The sequence below is a fragment of the Chiloscyllium punctatum genome, chromosome 37 (genome assembly GCF_047496795.1).
Source record: "Chiloscyllium punctatum isolate Juve2018m chromosome 37, sChiPun1.3, whole genome shotgun sequence".
Classification (NCBI taxonomy): domain Eukaryota; kingdom Metazoa; phylum Chordata; class Chondrichthyes; order Orectolobiformes; family Hemiscylliidae; genus Chiloscyllium; species Chiloscyllium punctatum.
The window spans coordinates 11,202,448-11,219,449 of record NC_092775.1 but is presented as its reverse complement, the minus strand read 5'-3'; the positions used below and the strand labels follow the sequence as shown (position 1 = coordinate 11,219,449).

Below are 17,002 nucleotides of genomic sequence, written 5' to 3'. Positions count from 1 at the left end.
GATATATTTCCAAGTCAGGTTGGTGAGTGACTTGGAGGGGAACTTGCAGGGGGTTATGTTCCATGGGTCTGCTGCCCTTGTCCTTCCAGATAGAAATAGTAGTGGATTTGGAAGGTGCTGTCTAAGTTGATGCAGTGTATCCTCTGAGTGCCCATCATCAATGGAGGGAGTGATAGTTGAGGGTGGTGCCAACCAAACCTATTGCTTGATCCTGAAATTCACTCAGTGCTTCAGGACTAGATGGGATTGCCGTGATAAAGAGGAGTGGGGCCATGGAGGGATTTGAAGACAAGGCTAAGGAGTTCAATTTTGAGACATTCATTAGACAGGGATTAGCACAGGCAGGTAAACAATTCTGTGGTGTGAAACCTGTACAGATAATGCCAACTTTCTGAGAGTTCCCAACATTTTACTTTCAATTTCATATTTCCTAAAGTACTTTGCATTGTTTTAAAGTCCCCATTTCTGAGGATTGGGTTCCAACTGCAGACTCTCACATGAGCCAAACTATCACCAGATCATCAATGGAACAGCTACAATCTGGGTGTTATTTTCCTAGGAAGAAAGAACAATGTAAATACTGACAGCTCATGTGCCCCCTGTTATTGATGTGTTTACATGTACCCTAGATTAATGATTACACCTGCAGTTTATTGAGAAATCATTACAGTTTACAATCTAATCAGGTTGTACAATAAATTAATGATTCACTATATGAATTGCGCTCTGCAGTATATGCACAAATAAGACAAAACGCGGTTAGTGCGTCACTGAGATGAAAGACTGAATATTAAGCAATTTCTTCAGCTCCGCCCTGCACAAACTCCAACACATCAAGAGCAGCTCAGCCTATTTCTAGGGTTGGTTAACTCAGTTGGCTGCTTGGATGAGGGACACCGAAGACATGGGTTCAATGAATGGCCTTCTCAACTCACCCCTCATCTGAGGCGTGGTGACCCCTGGGTTAGGCTCACTCCTTTCCAATGCAAAAGCAGTCTACAGTCCTATGGGATTATGTGGCTTTCACTTCACCTACCCAAAAGGCTACTTATTTTGATTCAGGCAGTCCCTTCCTCTGCCTCCACAGCCTCTATCAGTCCCCACCACTGCCAGTACAGGACCTGAGCATCTCACTTAGACTGCCGTCTCTGTGCTGCACTGACAAGTCAGTTCTGCTATAACATGGTCGTCATGGTCTCGCACAATCCCATGTATTAAGTAAATTGCATAATAGTAGCATCATTTAAACCAATGGAGCCAGAATCATGTTATAATCGTGTTTAAACATATCGTGCTTTAGAAACAGTGTCCCCAATTTGTCAATCGCATCAAAGCAAATTTGCATTAATGAAACATGCATTATAGCAGAACGACCTATAGATCTGGAATGTTGGGAGCTCAAGGCCTTTTGCAGAAATGTGAGAGCCAAATCTAAATGGCCCTGCTGTGCTGTACTGAAGGAGCACTGCACTGTAAGAGATGCTGTCTTTTTGGATAAACCATCAAACTGATCACTTGGCTGTCTCTTCTAGGTGGTTGCAACACACAAAAAAACACTTTTAAGCAGAGCAAAAACAATGTGCATTCCTCTGGTGCCTCTAACAATAACATTCTAAGTACATTTATACAATGTCTTTGATGCAATGAAACATCTAAAGGACCTTCACAGGACAGTGATAAAGCAAAGTTTGGTACCGAGACACATAAGGTGATATGCGGTTAGATTCCCTACAGTATGGAAACTAGCCATTTGACCCAACAGGCCGAAACCAACCCTCTGAAGTGCAACCCAACCAGACCCATTCCTCTAACTAATACACCTTACACTATGAGCAATTTAGCGTAGCCAATTCACCTAACCTGCACATGTTTGGATTGTGGGAGGAAACCAGGGCACCCAGAAGAAACCCATGCAGACATGGGGAGAACATGCAAACTCCACACAGATAGTTGTCCAAGGCTGAATTGCACCCAGGCTAACCACTGAGCCACCACGCCGTCACAGCATGTACTATCACTTACCAGTGTAATAAATGAGTGTCACATTAATTGATGAAAAGATTAGATAAGGTGGTTGGTTTTCAATGACTGACTTGAAGACAGATGCTGGAAGATTTGAAGCTGAAAAAGCACAGCAAGTCAGACAGCATGCAAGGAGCAAGAAAGTGAATCTTTCAGGTTGAAATATTGACTCTCCTGCTCCACGGATGCTGCCTAAATTGCTGTGCTTTTCCAGCTTCACATCAATTGACTGTGGTTGGCTTTCAGAGTGCCTTAAAGAAAGGAAGTCAGGCTCTGGGGCAGAATGGGTTCCAATGGGAGAGCCATTAGCATTGAGAATGCAAAACAGGGAGAGTGTGAACCTATGGAGGGAGGAAGGTTGTGGGGCTCTAGGAGATGATGGAGATAGGGAGGGAGGGAGCCCATGGAGGGAGGAAGGTGGTGGGGCTCTAGGAGATGATGGAGAAAGGGAGGTAGTGAGCCCATGGAGGGAGGAAGGTGGTGGGGCTTTAGGAGATGATGGAGAAAGGGAGGTAGTGAGCCCATGGAGGGAGGAAGGTGGTGGGGCTCTAGGAGATGATGGAGATTGGGAGGGAGTGAGCCCATGGAGGGAGGAAGGTGGTGGGGCTCTAGGAGATGATGGAGAAAGGGAGGGAGTGAACCCATGGAGGGAGGAAGGTGGTGGGGCTCTAGGAGATGATGGAGAAAGGGAGGGAGTGAACCCATGGAGGGAGGAAGGTGGTGGTGCGCTAGGAGATGATGGAGAAAGGGAGGTAGTGAGCCCATGGAGGGAGGAAGGTGGTGGGGCTCTAGGAGATGATGGAGATTGGGAGGGAGTGAGCCCATGGAGGGAGGAAGGTTGTGGGGCTCTAGGAGATGATGGAGAAAGGGAGGGAGTGAACCCATGGAGGGAGGAAGGTGGTGGGGCTCTAGGAGATGATGGAGAAAGGGAGGTAGTGAGCCCATGGAGGGAGGAAGGTGGTGGGGCTCTAGGAGATGATGGAGAAAGGGAGGTAGTGAACCCATGGAGGGAGGAAGGTGGTGGGGCTCTAGGAGATGATGGAGAAAGGGAGGGAGTGAACCCATGGAGGGAGGAAGGTGGTGGGGCTCTCGGAGATGATGGAGAAAGGGAGGTAGTGAGCCCATGGAGGGAGGAAGGTGGTGGGGCTCTAGGAGATGATGGAGATAGGGAGGTAGTGAGCCCATGGAGGGAGGAAGGTGGTGGGACTCTAGGAGATGATGGAGAAAGGGAGGGAGTGAACCCATGGAGGGAGGAAGGTGGTGGGGCTCTAGGAGATGATGGAGATTGGGAGGGAGTGAGCCCATGGAGGGAGGAAGGTTGTGGGGCTCTAGGAGATGATGGAGAAAGGGGGGGAGTGAGCCCATGGAGGGAGGAAGGTTGTGGGGCTCTAGGAGATGATGGAGAAAGGGAGGGAGTGAACCCATGGAGGGAGGAAGGTGGTGGGGCTCTAGGAGATGATGGAGAAAGGGAGGGAGTGAACCCATGGAGGGAGGAAGGTGGTGGGGCTCTAGGAGATGATGGAGAAAGGGAGGTAGTGAGCCCATGGAGGGAGGAAGGTGGTGGGGCTCTAGGAGATGATGGAGATTGGGAGGGAGTGAGCCCATGGAGGGAGGAAGGTGGTGGGGCTCTAGGAGATGATGGAGAAAGGGAGGGAGTGAACCCATGGAGGGAGGAAGGTGGTGGGGCTCTAGGAAATGATGGAGAAAGGGAGGTAGTGAGCCCATGGAGGGATTTGAAAACAAGGCTGTGAATTTTTAAATCACAAAGTTGCTTGACGAGGAGCCAGTATGAGTCAGTGAGCACAGACATGATACGGGAGCGGGACTTTGTCTGAGTGGTGGAAAAACTTCCTCTGGCAACTCATTCCATACACGCACCACCCTCTGCATGAAAAGGTTGCCCCTTAGGTCTCTTTTATATCTTTATCCACTCACCTTAAACCTATGCCCTCTAATTTTGGACTCTCTCACCCCAAGGAAAAGACCTTGTCTATTCACCCTATGATCTTATAAACCTCTGTAAGTCACACCTCAACTTCCGCACTCCAGGGAAAACAGCCCCAGCCTATTCAGCCTCTGACTATAGCTCAAATCCTCCAAGCCTGGCAACATCCTTGTAAATCTTTTCTGAACCCTTTCAAGCTTAACAACATCCTTCCGATAGGAAGGAGACCAGAATCGCACGCAATATCCCAACAGTGGCCTCACCAATGTCTTGTACAGCCTCAATATGACCTCCCAACTCCTATACTCAATGTACTCAATACTCTAACCAATAAGGGAAGCATAAGAAATGCCTTCTTCACTATCCTGTCTACCTGCGACCTCACTTTCAGGGAACTATGAACCTGCACTCCAAGGTTTCTTTGTTTATCAGTGCTCCTTAGGACCTTCCCATTACAAGTCCTGCCTTGATTTGCTTTTCCAAAATGCAGCACCTCACATTTATCTAAATTAAACTCCATCTGCCACTCCTTGGTCCATTGGCTCATCTGATCAAGATATCATTGTACTCTGAGGTAACCTTTTTTGCTGTCCACTACAGCTCCAATTTTGGTGTCATCTGCAAATTTATTAACCATAGTTCCTATTTTCACATCCAAATCATTTATATAAATGTTGAAAAGCAGTAGACCCAGCACCAATCCTTGTGGCACATGACTGTTCACAGTCTGAAAAACAACCCTCCACCACCACCCTCTGTCTTCTACTTTCTGTATCTAAATGGCTAGTTCTCCCTGTGTACCATGTGATCTAACCTTGCTAACCAATCTATCATGAGGAACCTTGTAAAATGACTTACTACGTCTATATAGATCATGGAGAAAGTGAGGACTGCAGATGCTGGAGATCAGACTCAAAAAGTGTGGTGCTGGAAAAGCAGGTCAGGCAGCATCCAAGGAACAAGAGAATCGACGTTTTGGGCATAAGCTCTTCATCAGGCTTTTCCAGCACTACACTTTTTGACTCCATATAGATCACGTCCACTGCTCTGCCCTCATTGATCCTCTTCATTATCACTTCAATAATGGGATATTGAAAAAAATGGAACATCAAGTACTGCTATAGGAAGGACATTATTAAATTGGAGAGGGTTCAGAAAAGAGTTACCAGGACGTTGATGGGAATAGAGGGTTTCAGTTGTAAAAATAGGCTGGATAGGCTGGGACATTTTTCACTCGAGCACAGAAGTTTATAAAATCATGAGGGACATAGAAAAGATGAATAGCAAAGGTCATTCTCTAGGGTGGAAAGTTGAAAACTAGAGGAGGTAAAACTAAAGTTTTACAAAGGACATGAGGGGCAACTTTTTTACACAGGGTGGTTCATGTATGGAAATTAGCTTCCAGAGGAAGTGGTGGAGGCTGAATAGGAAAGATTTAGAAGGCTATGGGCAAAACACAGGCAGGTGGGACTAGGTTCATTTGGGAATATAGTCGGTGTGGACTAGTTGGACCGAAGGGTACGTTTCTGTTCTGTACTGAAGGGTCTGTTTCCGTGTTGTACATCTCTATGACTCTATGGTAATGAACTGCATGAGTATAGAAAAGAAAGAAGAGGGGCAGTAGTTCAGTGATTCAAACACAAAACAAATAGAACAGCTTGAGGATGGAAATGGAGTTGCTTTCAGTTCAAGCTTGTAACTTGTGTTGTTTGGGCCAATCATGCACAATCAGTTTAACAGCACTAAATCGTCCAGTCCTGAGGTGCTGAAATGGCAACAACAACTTGCATTCATGCAGCACTTTCAAAATATTTGAACATCCATGGTGCTCAACCACATTTGACACCAAAACCTTTCAGGAGTCTTACAGGAGTGGGAAGGGCTGTTCGGAGCAATTGAAGCTGAAACTTCCAGTGCTTTGGGCACAGTCACTTCTGGGGAATACACAAGTCCAGAAATTGGAGGAGTATAGTGGTTCCAGACAGCCGTGGGGCTAAACCTTTTGCATACTTTGAACCAATCTATACTCAGTAATCAGACAGTAGTAGACTATTCAGCCTCTCTACTCCTTGTATTATATCATGGCCCGATGAGACCTCAGCTCTTTTTCCTCTTCCTTCCTCCTCACTTATCCTTAATGTCTCTTGAGACCTTTTTTATGCAAAATGTCTCTCAGTTAAGACATCAAATGGTTTCAAATGGCAACACAAACCATTTGATAAACCATTTGTTAGTGTTTCAAAGACGAAGGAAATTCAACAAATAACATTGACCTCTAGAACTGATGGATTTGAGAAGGGGGATTTCTCATCTGAAATCCCATTCCAAACATTAGAAAACTGGACTGATTAATTTCACCAACACTTCTCAGCTTCCTCAGGTAGAGCTTCTATGTCAAGGTGCCTGAAGTATTTTTGATAAATTTGATTTTTCCTCAGAACAATTGCAATTCCTCTGAACAATGGCAGTGTTTTCTTAGTGTGCAGCAGGTTTATTTACACATTTACCTCTGCACTCACCAAAATGCCTGTGCTCATGTTTACAGTTCAGCTTCTGGTAGCTTCTGTGCTTCTGCTTATTTTGCTCTGAGTCAACACCCAGGCTTAAACAAAAAAGCATAGTGTGAGCATAGATCACTTACATATCCTTAGAAGCATACACAGAACTCTGCAGTACAGTCCTTCCTCTAGCGGTAGCTGCCTTTCTTTTTAGTCTGAACTAGAGACTCACCAACTGAAGGTCTTGTCTTGGGCTAAGTGGAAGGCCTTCAGACTGAATTTTGAGGCAGCTCTGCCTGTTTTTAAGATCCTCATGGGGTATCTGACTTGCTGCACCACCCCTATTATTTTCTAGTTGATATTGGCTGAGCCACTCTTGATGCCCCAGACCCAGGAAATGGGATCAGGAAGCAGAGGGGTTAGTGCGTTGTGCTCAAACTCTGCCCTCAATGAGTCATATGTTAATGTACTACACTAGTGGATTTCCCTCCTTAAGCATTGGCGTCTCCTGAGCTGGAGTACATGGAGGAAAGTCCAGGTATCGTGTTTATATGTGTGTGTTACTTCCTCATACCCATGGGTCCATATCTACAGCAATTGCATCAATCACTCATTGTATCTTTGCCAATTTTCCTGTATCCATTTTAGGCATGGGTCCTTACAGTGTCAGTATCTCACTGGGTAGTGGTCTTCCTATTGTGTTGAATTCATGTTCCACTCTTGAGACGATTTTCATCTGAGACATTACTAGAGTACTGAGAGAATACAGCAGAGGTGCCATCTTTCAGTTAAAGTCTCAGTTGCTGTCTCAGGGAGACAAAGAATATCCTGCAGCGTGATTTTGTAGAAGGCCAGGTTGACATTGGAGATCAATATTTGAAATTATAGAAAGATTACGAAGGAGGCTATTTAGCCCTTGTTTCCGTATTAGCTCTCAGCAAGGATGTTGTGAAACTTGAAAGGGTTCAGAAAAGATTTACAAGGATGTTGCCAGGGTTGGAGGGTTTGAGCTACAGGGAGAGGCTGAACAGGCTGGGTCTGTTTTCCCTGGAGTGTCGGAGGCTGAAGGTGCCTTATAGAAGTTAGAAAATCATGAAGGACATGGATAGGGTGAATAGCAAGGTCTTTTCCCCAGGGTAGGGAAGTCCGAAAGCAGACGGCATAGGTTTAGGGTGAGAGGGGAAAGATTTAAAAGAGATCTAAGGGACGACCTTTTCACGCAGAGGGTACTGCCTGTATGGAATGAGCTGCCAGAGAATGTGGTGGAGACTGGTACAATTACAGCATTTGAAAGGCGTCTGGATGGATACATGAATAGGAAGAGTTTAGAGGGACACTGGCCAAATGCTGGCAGAGTGGACTAGATTAATTTAGGATATCTGCTCAGTATGGATGAGTTGGACTGAAGGGTATGTTTCTGTGCTGTCCATCTCTATGACTCTGAGAACAATTCAACCAGTCCCACTCACTCCCCTGCCAGTTCCCAATACCACTGTAATGGGAGATGATGATGTGTTGTTTTTACTGGACTAGTCATCCAGTAGCCCAGGTGAATCCTCTGAGAATTTGGGCTCAAATCCCACCCTAGCAGCAGCTGGACTTTAACTTTGGCTAACTTCAGTAAAAATCCATCTGGTATACTGATATCCTTTAGGAAAGGAAATCTACGTTCATTACCTGGCCTACCTACATGTTACTCCAGACCCACATCAACGTCATTTACTCTGAAATGGCCAATAATGAAGCCACACAACATCAGGTTATAGTCAAACAGGTTTATGCGAAATTACAAGCTTTCGGAGCGTTGCTCCTTCGCTCCAAAAGCTTGTGATTTCAAATAAACTGTTCGACTATAACCTGATGTCGTGTCACTTCTGACTTTGTCCACCCCAGTCCAACACCGGCACCCCCACATCATGGCCAAGTATTGGCTTGACTGGCACCACATTCACTCCAGCTTCCATGTATAAGATACACTGCAGAAATTCGTCAAGGCTCCCTAAAAAGCACCTTCCAAAATCATGACTACTGCTATACAGATGGCCAAGGGCAGTGGATGCATGGATTCACCACTCATCCAAAGATGCATAGGTTAGGTGGATTAGCTATGTTTAATTGCCCATAGCATCCACGGATGTTCAGGCTGGGTGGCTTAGCCAAGGGAAATGCAGGGTCACAGGGATAGCATAGTGGGGTGGGTCTGGGTGTGAAGCTCTTCAGAGAGTGGATTTAATGGGCTGAATGGCCTGCTTCCAAACTGTAGGGATTCTATGATATCCTGACCTGGAAATATTTCAATGTTCTTTCGGTGTTGCTGGGGCAAAATCCTGAAACTCCCTTCCCAATGGGCCTACCTACAGCATGTGGACTGCAGCACTTTAAGAAGGCAGCTTCTCAGGGGCAACTATGAATGGGCAATAAATGTTGGCCCAGCCACGACACCCATGTTTTACGAATGAACTTTTAAAAAAGCCCCTCAGTTTAAGGATGATTAGGGATGGGTAATAAATGCTCATATGGTAGCCCACAAACCCACCAACATACTGAAACAGCTCCTGATGAATTTAAAGGACTCCATACCAACAACCAGCAGAACGAATGTCACATACAAAATATCCTACAAGGACTATAACAAACATTACAGTGGACAGACAGGCAGGAAACTAGCCACCAGGATAGATGAGCACCAACTAGCCGCCAAAAGACATGACCAACTATTACTGGTATCTATACACACAGACGAAGATGGACACCAGTTTGACTGGGACAATACATCCAGTCTAGGACTGGCTAAACAAAGACACGTACAGGAATTCCTAGAGACCTGGCATTCAAACCGGAACTCCATTAACAAACATATCGATTTGGACCCCATTTACCAACCTCAGAACCGGAAGTGACATTACCAACCACAACAAACCAACTGACATCAATACCAAGCAGGACAGGACATCAGTGCTTCACTGGAGGCTCACTGATGATGTTACCTAGCATGGTGATGAAACATTTGAGAATAAATCCAGCATGCAAACTTACAACCTGATCCACAACCTGAGCTACACATCTTCCCCCAAAAAGCTCACATCCTATAAAAGAATATTTGATTTTAAATAAAAGATGATCTTGATCATATTCCTTTTTGTGGGAGTTTGCCATGCAAAAAAAAAATGGCTGCTGTTTTTCTGACACCATAATATTCGGTATAACTCAGAAAAAGAACTTTATTTGGGCTTTGAAATGGGCTGGGAATGTGAAGGGTGCTATGTAAATTCAAGATGTTATCCTCTTACCCAGCCTTCTGGTTTTTCACAATGCTTTCCACCCCAAAGTCGTGTTATTCAAATACTGAAAGTGGGGAGCTGCTTTTTATTTTTTTTTGTCAAACAACAGCTGCAAAAACAAGATATAGAAAAAAGTCAATCGCAGGGAGACAAATAGGCGTGGAGAAAGGAAGGGGAGGGCCCGACAAACAAGAAATTAATGTTTTCAGTCCTGTCTTTGCAAAGGCACTGGGCGATTGCACCATCGAACTTGCTGAAAATTGCTGAGTGACAACATTGCAACATTGCACAAAGATTGCACATAACTCTGCAATGTCCAGGGCAAAACAGGCGGAGCCTGGGAAGCTCCCATCATAAATAACACGGTTGCCATGGCGAACTTGAAGGGACTGAACTTAAAAGGAAATGTTTGAATGATGTGGTGACTAATATATTAGCATTTTTCGCAAAGAAGGGAGCAGAAATTGGCGTTGGCACTGCGGTTACAAGCTTTATTTAGAAGCTGTGTTGATCGCTAATTATAAGTTGCAGAGTTGGGGTGTCGCCCCCGCTCTCGGTGCTACTTTTGCAGACCCTCCCTCTACCAGGAGTTCCACAGAGAGCTGCTAAGCCCGAGTCCATCACACACAACCTTCTTTCTCTGCGTTTTGCAACGGAGAGCAGACTTCAAAAAGTACTTGACCCTGGCTTTAAGACACGTCCTGAAGGTGACGTGAAAGGCGCTACAGGAATGCAAGTCGTGTTTCTTCCATGTCCCTTCCACATTAGGGATTTTCTCCCTGAGGGAGAAGTATGGGAAGCTTGTCTACGACCCTATCTTGTCTTCAAGTGGCACCAGCCCTCCACCCCAGAGTGTCCCACATGCAGGTGAGATGTTCGCCTCTAGAAGGCATCACAGATTAGTGCAAGTATTATGGTCTGTCTAGCATCCAGGGGGATGTGCGTGGAAAGCTTACTAGTGAGTGACCTGGTGCACAAGTTCTGGCTGATTGATTCACTGCTGAGGTCACTCACTGGCAGTCAGGAGTGAGGGATTGACCCTGGCACGCTTCTAATTGCCCCATTTGGCTTGGTGACCCTCAGGAGAGTTGGCTCCTTTCCCCAGCTAGATACATTCAGTCATGGAGGGCTGTGTACTTGAATTGCAAACATCTGGATTCAAGTTCCTTATCACACTATCCAACATCTGTTGCTGCTCCTATCTACATTACAGAGTAGGAGCATTCAATACTTACACTGTGGGGAGAAAGAAAACCATGCCCAAATTCAGAAGTGAGTTCCAAGAAACAAAAAATATGGTATAAATAGAGATGGGCATACAGTCCAAAGCCAAGAACTTAAGCTAATCCTTTATAAAATACAAGTTCAAATCCATTTGGAATATATTCTGGACACCATCATTTAGTGATGACAAGAAGGATTTCAAAAGGTTATGGAAGAAATTTGCAAAAATGGTTCCAAAGTTGAGGGATGACGGAAATTCCCTTGGCGTACAGTGAACTAGGGAGGAATTTGATGGAAATGTGATAAATCATGAAAGGTTTAGGTAAAGCAAATAAGGAGGAAGCATTTCTAACGACGAAAGGTTGATAACCAGGTGATATGGATTGAAGAGACTGACCCAAGGACCAGAGATTTCTGGAGAAACGCCTCGCTTATGTGAGGAAGAGTTGGGATTTGGAAAGTACCGCTCAGCCGGACATTGTAACCTGCGAAAGTAGACTGGACAAAGAAAAACCGAAAGAACTGCTGGTGCTGGAAATCAGAAACAAAAACAGAAATTGCTGCAGAAGCTCAGCAGGTCTGGCAGCATCTGTGGAGAGAAATCAGAGTTAACGTTTTGGATCGAGTGTCCCTTCCTCAGAAAGGAATAAGAAGATCAGATAAAGACTTGAAGGGGTGAAAACTGCATGGATACGCGAGAACACTGTCTCAAGACAAGGAGTCAGTTATTTAGGGATTGCGATGAGGAGGAATTTCTTCACTCAGAGGGTGGGGAATTTGAAGCATTCCCCATCTCAGAAGGTCATGGACATCCTTCAAATGGAGCATCTCCAAGGTTGAGATAGATTTCAGGTCTCTCAATCAATCAAGGGATATGGAGAGTGGGCAAAGAGATGTGGCAGGAGATCAGACACATGATCTTATTGAATGGCAGAGCAGGCTTGAGGGGCTGAATGGCTTTTGCCCGAAGTGTCAATTTTCCTGCTCCTCGGATGCTGCCTAACCTGCTGTGCTTTTCCAGCACCACACTAATCTTGACTCTAATCTACAGCATTTGCAATAGCCACCTCTGCCTTGAGGGGCTAAATGGCCTGCATCTGCTCCTTTTTCTAATGTAGCAAGTTCCCACATATGGCAGTTCGATTGTGAGCAAATATTTGACTTTAATGATTACTGGGAAGACATCAACACACTGCAGAGACCTCTCCTGCTATTCTTTGGATACTGACTGTGAAATCTCGCATGCCCCTCACTTGAGAGGGTAGAGGGGACCTCAATTTAACATCAAATCCAAAATACCCCATCTTAAAGATAATTGTCTTAGGACTGCATTGAAAGTCAGGCTGAGGGAGTATGGTCAATCGCAGAACAGAGCTGGTTTGCTAGTGATCCCCTTATAAGTGGAGAACTAGCTGGCTCAGAGGTTGTGCAATTTGCATCAAGATTATAAATAGCTGCCAGTCATTGATGACTAAGTAAGCTCTAATCGCATCTGCATATTCAGAGGCACCCACAGAACTAAACAGCGCTGAGAGTACTTGTTGCACTCAACTCTGAAAATAACACAGCTCATTCAGTGCTCTGAGTATAGACTTCCAACAGATGAAACCATTGGCTAGAATGATGAAACATCTAAATGCAAAAAGTGTGACCGAATGTCTTCCTTAACGTTTGGAATAAATGCACTTGAAGTCAATTTGATGGAAGAACCCTGGCTAAATAATATTGAAATTAATTTAGATTACATAAAAAGATTAATGATGTGGAGGTGTTGGTGTTGGACTGGGGTGGACACAGTTAAGAATCAACTAGGCAAAAGTGGGGACTGCAGATGCTGGAGATCAGAGTCTAGATTAGAGTGGTGCTGAAAAAGCACAGCAGGTCAGGCAACATCCGAGGAGCAGGAAAATCGATGTTTCGGGCAAAAGCCCTTCATCAGGAATGAAGACAGGGAGCTTCCGGGTGGAGAGATAAATGGGAGGGGGTGGGGCTGGGGAAAAGGTAGCCAAGAGTACAATAGGTGAATGGGGGTGTGGATGGAGGTGATAGGTCAGAGGGGAGGGTGGAGTGGATAGGTGGAAAGGAAAATTGGCAGGTAGGACAGGTCATGGGGGTGGTGCTGAACTGGAAGGTTGGAACTGGGGTGAGTTGGGGGGAGGGGAAATGAGGAAACTGGTGAAGTCACATTGATGCCCTGGGGTTGAAGTGTTCTGAGGTGGAAGATGTTGAAAAGTTAAAAATTACACAAGACCAGATTATGGTCCAACAGATTTATTTGGAATTGATAGCTTTTGAAGTGCTGCTTCTTCATCAGGTGGTTGTGGAGCAGAATCATAAGACACAGAATTTATAGCAACAGGATTGCAGTGTCATAGAATGTAAGATTAAACAAATTTAGCTTAAGGCTTTCATCTTAAGGATGAAAGGTTCCCTCATCTTACATATGAAGGAACTGAAACTAACATGGTCATTCTAAAAGATGAAAGACTGAAGCTAATTTTGTTTAATCTTACATTCCATGACACTGCAATCCTGTTGCTATAAATTCTGTGTCTTATGATTCTGCTCCACAACCATCTGATGAAGAAACAGCCCTCCGAAAGCTAGCAATTCCAAATAAACCTGTTGGACTAGAACCTGATGTCGCGTGATTTTTAACTAAAAGGATTAATGAAGCTTAGCAAGTCTGTCCCCTTGTGTTCCAAGTTCCTGCATGAACCAAGTCCTGTTCTGGAGGACCACCCATCAAACTCTTCATTTTATCTTTACGTATTGAGTCTATAAACACGGGAATAGGCCATTCAATCCTATAACAGATGTAATTATGCTTCAGTATGCAGTTAGCATAGTTTTATTATGCTAGTTATTATTTTGGGTGGCACAGTGGCTCAGTGGTTAGCACTGTTGCCTCACAGCACCAGAGTTCCAGGTTCGATTCCAGCCTCAAGTGACTGTCTGTGTGGAGTTTGCACATTCTCCCCGTGTCTGTGTGGGTTTCCTCCGGGTGCTCCACTTTCCTCCCACAGTCCAAAACATGTGCAGGACAGGTAGATTGGCCATGCTAATTGGCCCATAGTGTTAGGTGCGTTAGTCAGAGGGAAATGGGTCTGGGTGGGTTACCCTTCGGAGGGTCGGTGTGGACTTGTTGGGCCGAAGGGCCTGTTTCTGCACTGTAAGTAATCAAATTATGCTGTGAAATGTTGCTGAAAAGGGAAATATGTTGCTGAAACTTTTTCTATTGCTCTCATCAGGACAAATGCAAGAGTGCCAAATTTCAGATGGTTGCAACATTTTTTAATACAAGCGTAAAAGGTGCTGGTTGGTTGACATATCAACTCTGATTGAGCTTCCATCAATGTGAAAAAAAAAACGCAACACCAGGTTATAGTCCAACAGGTTTATTTGGATGCACTAGCTTTCTAGGCACAGCCTCTTCATCAAGTGGCACACCTTCGAAAGCTAATACTTCCAAATAAACCTGCTGGATTATAACCTGGTGTTGTGTGATTTTTAAGTTTGTCCACCCCAGTCCAACACCGGCTCCTCTACATAATGACCAGCAATGTTGGTTTATCCCGGGAGGCACTGATCAATGAGGAGAGGTTGAATAGGTGGAGCCTGTAATCATTGGAGTTTAGAAGAATGGGAGGTGACCTTATTGAAGCATACAGGATTCTTAGAGGACTTGGCAGGGTCGATGTGGATTGTATATTTTTCCCCTTGTTAGAAAGTGTAGGACCAGAGGACATAATCTCAGAGTAAGGGGTTGGACAGTTAAGACGCAGAAGAAGAGGAAGTTCTTCTCTCAGAAGGTTGTGAATTTGCAAAATTCTTTGTCCTGGAGGATTGTCAAGGTTAGGTCTTTAAATATATCCGAGACTGAGGTAGACCTTTAATCAGTAAGGGAATCAGCAGTTAGAGGAAAAGCAGAAGTGAGGATCTTTAGATCTGCCACAGTCCCATTGAATGGCACAGTCCCATTGAGTGGGACAGCAGACTCAATAGGCTGAATAGCCTACTTCTGCTCTAGTGTCTTTTGTCTCCCTTTTCAGCAGGATCCTTGCTGATATGTAGCTGTTCTTCTGACATCTTGTTCACACTCCGTTTTACTCCTTGGTTTCAGGAGATGGGGGAAATGGCAGGGAAGCCAGATTGAGACAGACTTCCAGTGCAGGCCTGTTGCTCGGGAGATCTCCCAGCAGCAAGACTAGATGTTTAACCACAACCCACAGGATGAAGATGGGTATCAAATTTAAAGAATGAAAGACTTGCTTAGTTGAACCATCTGGATGAGCTGGTGTTTTGCTGGCAGGGGAATGGGAGAGATTGTGCCCATGTCTATTGGGTGGGTTGTGGGGAGGGGTTTACAATTATGGCCCGAGATTGTATGGTGTAACAAAACGGTTACAAACAACGAAAGGTAACAAGATGGTTTCAATGGAATGTGCTACTTGGCTTGTCTGATTTTTCCTTTAAATTGTACCATCTTCCATCCTGGTGTTTCCTGCCTGCCTCAGCAGAGCCAGGCATCTCAATATGATTATTAAATCTCAGGAGCATCCTGTACTTCCTGCTCTCTCAGAGAGACACAGAGAAAGAGAGACACAACTGGTGGTGGTTTACCCTGAGGATCACCATGCCTTAGGTGAGGGGAGAAGTTGAGAAGGTGGGTCCTTCATGGTAACTGAAATAATTCCACAGAGGTTGATATCATGTCACCAAATCTCCTTTTATTTACGCATGGACAGCCATTTAGAACTGCTCCATTCAGAGTCAGGTATCCGAGTGTCAGTATCTCTGAACCTCTAGTACCTGACTCTGAATGTAGCAGTACTAAAAGTCTTTTTTGTATGTCAGCCAGGGCTCCCTGATTGGACAGATTAACAGCCCCAATCAGGGAACTCATATTCTACGATGCCCACCTGGCTGACCTCATTACAATCACTAGAGTAACCTCGGCATGGAAATGTCCACACTGTTGGCATCTCTGTACATTGTAAACCAGCTTTCCAGCCAACTGATCTAACCGACCCAACATTGGAACCAACATTGAATGGCTAATACTTTTAGACAATTGAGTATTTGTTGAGGCATGCACAGGAGGTTAATGCTCAAATGAATCCCCCCCATAACCTCCAAATGCTCTCTTTCACTGTTTACTTTGTATACCCCTCTGCTGTATATGTCTAGATCTCCCGTAAAGCCCTGAATCTCTCCAGCTCCTTCTCATCCATTAAAATCTGAATTAAAGCCCTGTCTTCATCAAAGCTCAGCATTTAGTCTTGATTCTGAAATGTCTTGGGATGATTTTGTACCTTGTCAGTGCAAATTCAATCTCTGCAGCTTTTCATTTATCTAATGGCAGCATTAACAGAAGTTTCCTTGTAGTTGCAGTTCCTTCACTTCAGGATATTATTTGATGTTTTTTTGAACACCTATCCAAGATTGCGAAAACTCCACTGCCCATTGACGGTGTACCAAGAATATTGTACTTCAACTGGCTACTGAATAAATATTCCTGAAGAATGTATCTTCGAGAACATTGACTCCAATGCTGTCTCAAGCCAAATACTGTCTGTTCACGGATGACTTTCAGCCCCACATCCCCTCCATCATAAATACTACTTGCTTCAATAATGAGAAAATGCTGCAAATGCTGTAAATCTGAAATAAAAACAACTTGAAGTTCTGAAGGAATATTGAGCTTGAAGCGTTAACTCTGTTTTTCTCTTCCTACAGACGCTGGTGGAGCTATTGAGTTTCCCCAGCATATTTGGTTTTTATTTTACATAGATGGCCTGCTTCAGCTTCTGTAACATGCCCTTCCTCAGTCCTGCTGCTGAAAACCTGGGCCTTTGTCACCACCGATCTTTGAAGTTTGCGTCACATGTGGGCAGGATGGAAAGGAGTTGGGACGTCTTGTTGAGGTTGTACAGGACGTTGTTCAGGCCTCTTCTAGAGTACTGTGTCCAGTTCGCATAGTTTTAGAAACGATGTTATTAAGTTGGAGAGGGTTCAGAAGAGGTTTACCA

At 44.7% G+C, this 17,002-nt stretch overlaps 1 long non-coding RNA gene across 1 annotated transcript; it reads left to right on the top strand.

Annotated features, from left to right (window-relative positions):
* Nucleotides 1–10,098: 10,098 nt before the first annotated feature.
* LOC140463215 (uncharacterized) lies at nucleotides 10,099–16,667 on the top strand. The gene is made up of 2 exons (XR_011954632.1): nucleotides 10,099–10,613; nucleotides 16,359–16,667. It is a non-coding gene; the product is annotated as an uncharacterized lncRNA (long non-coding RNA).
* Nucleotides 16,668–17,002: the final 335 nt, after the last annotated feature.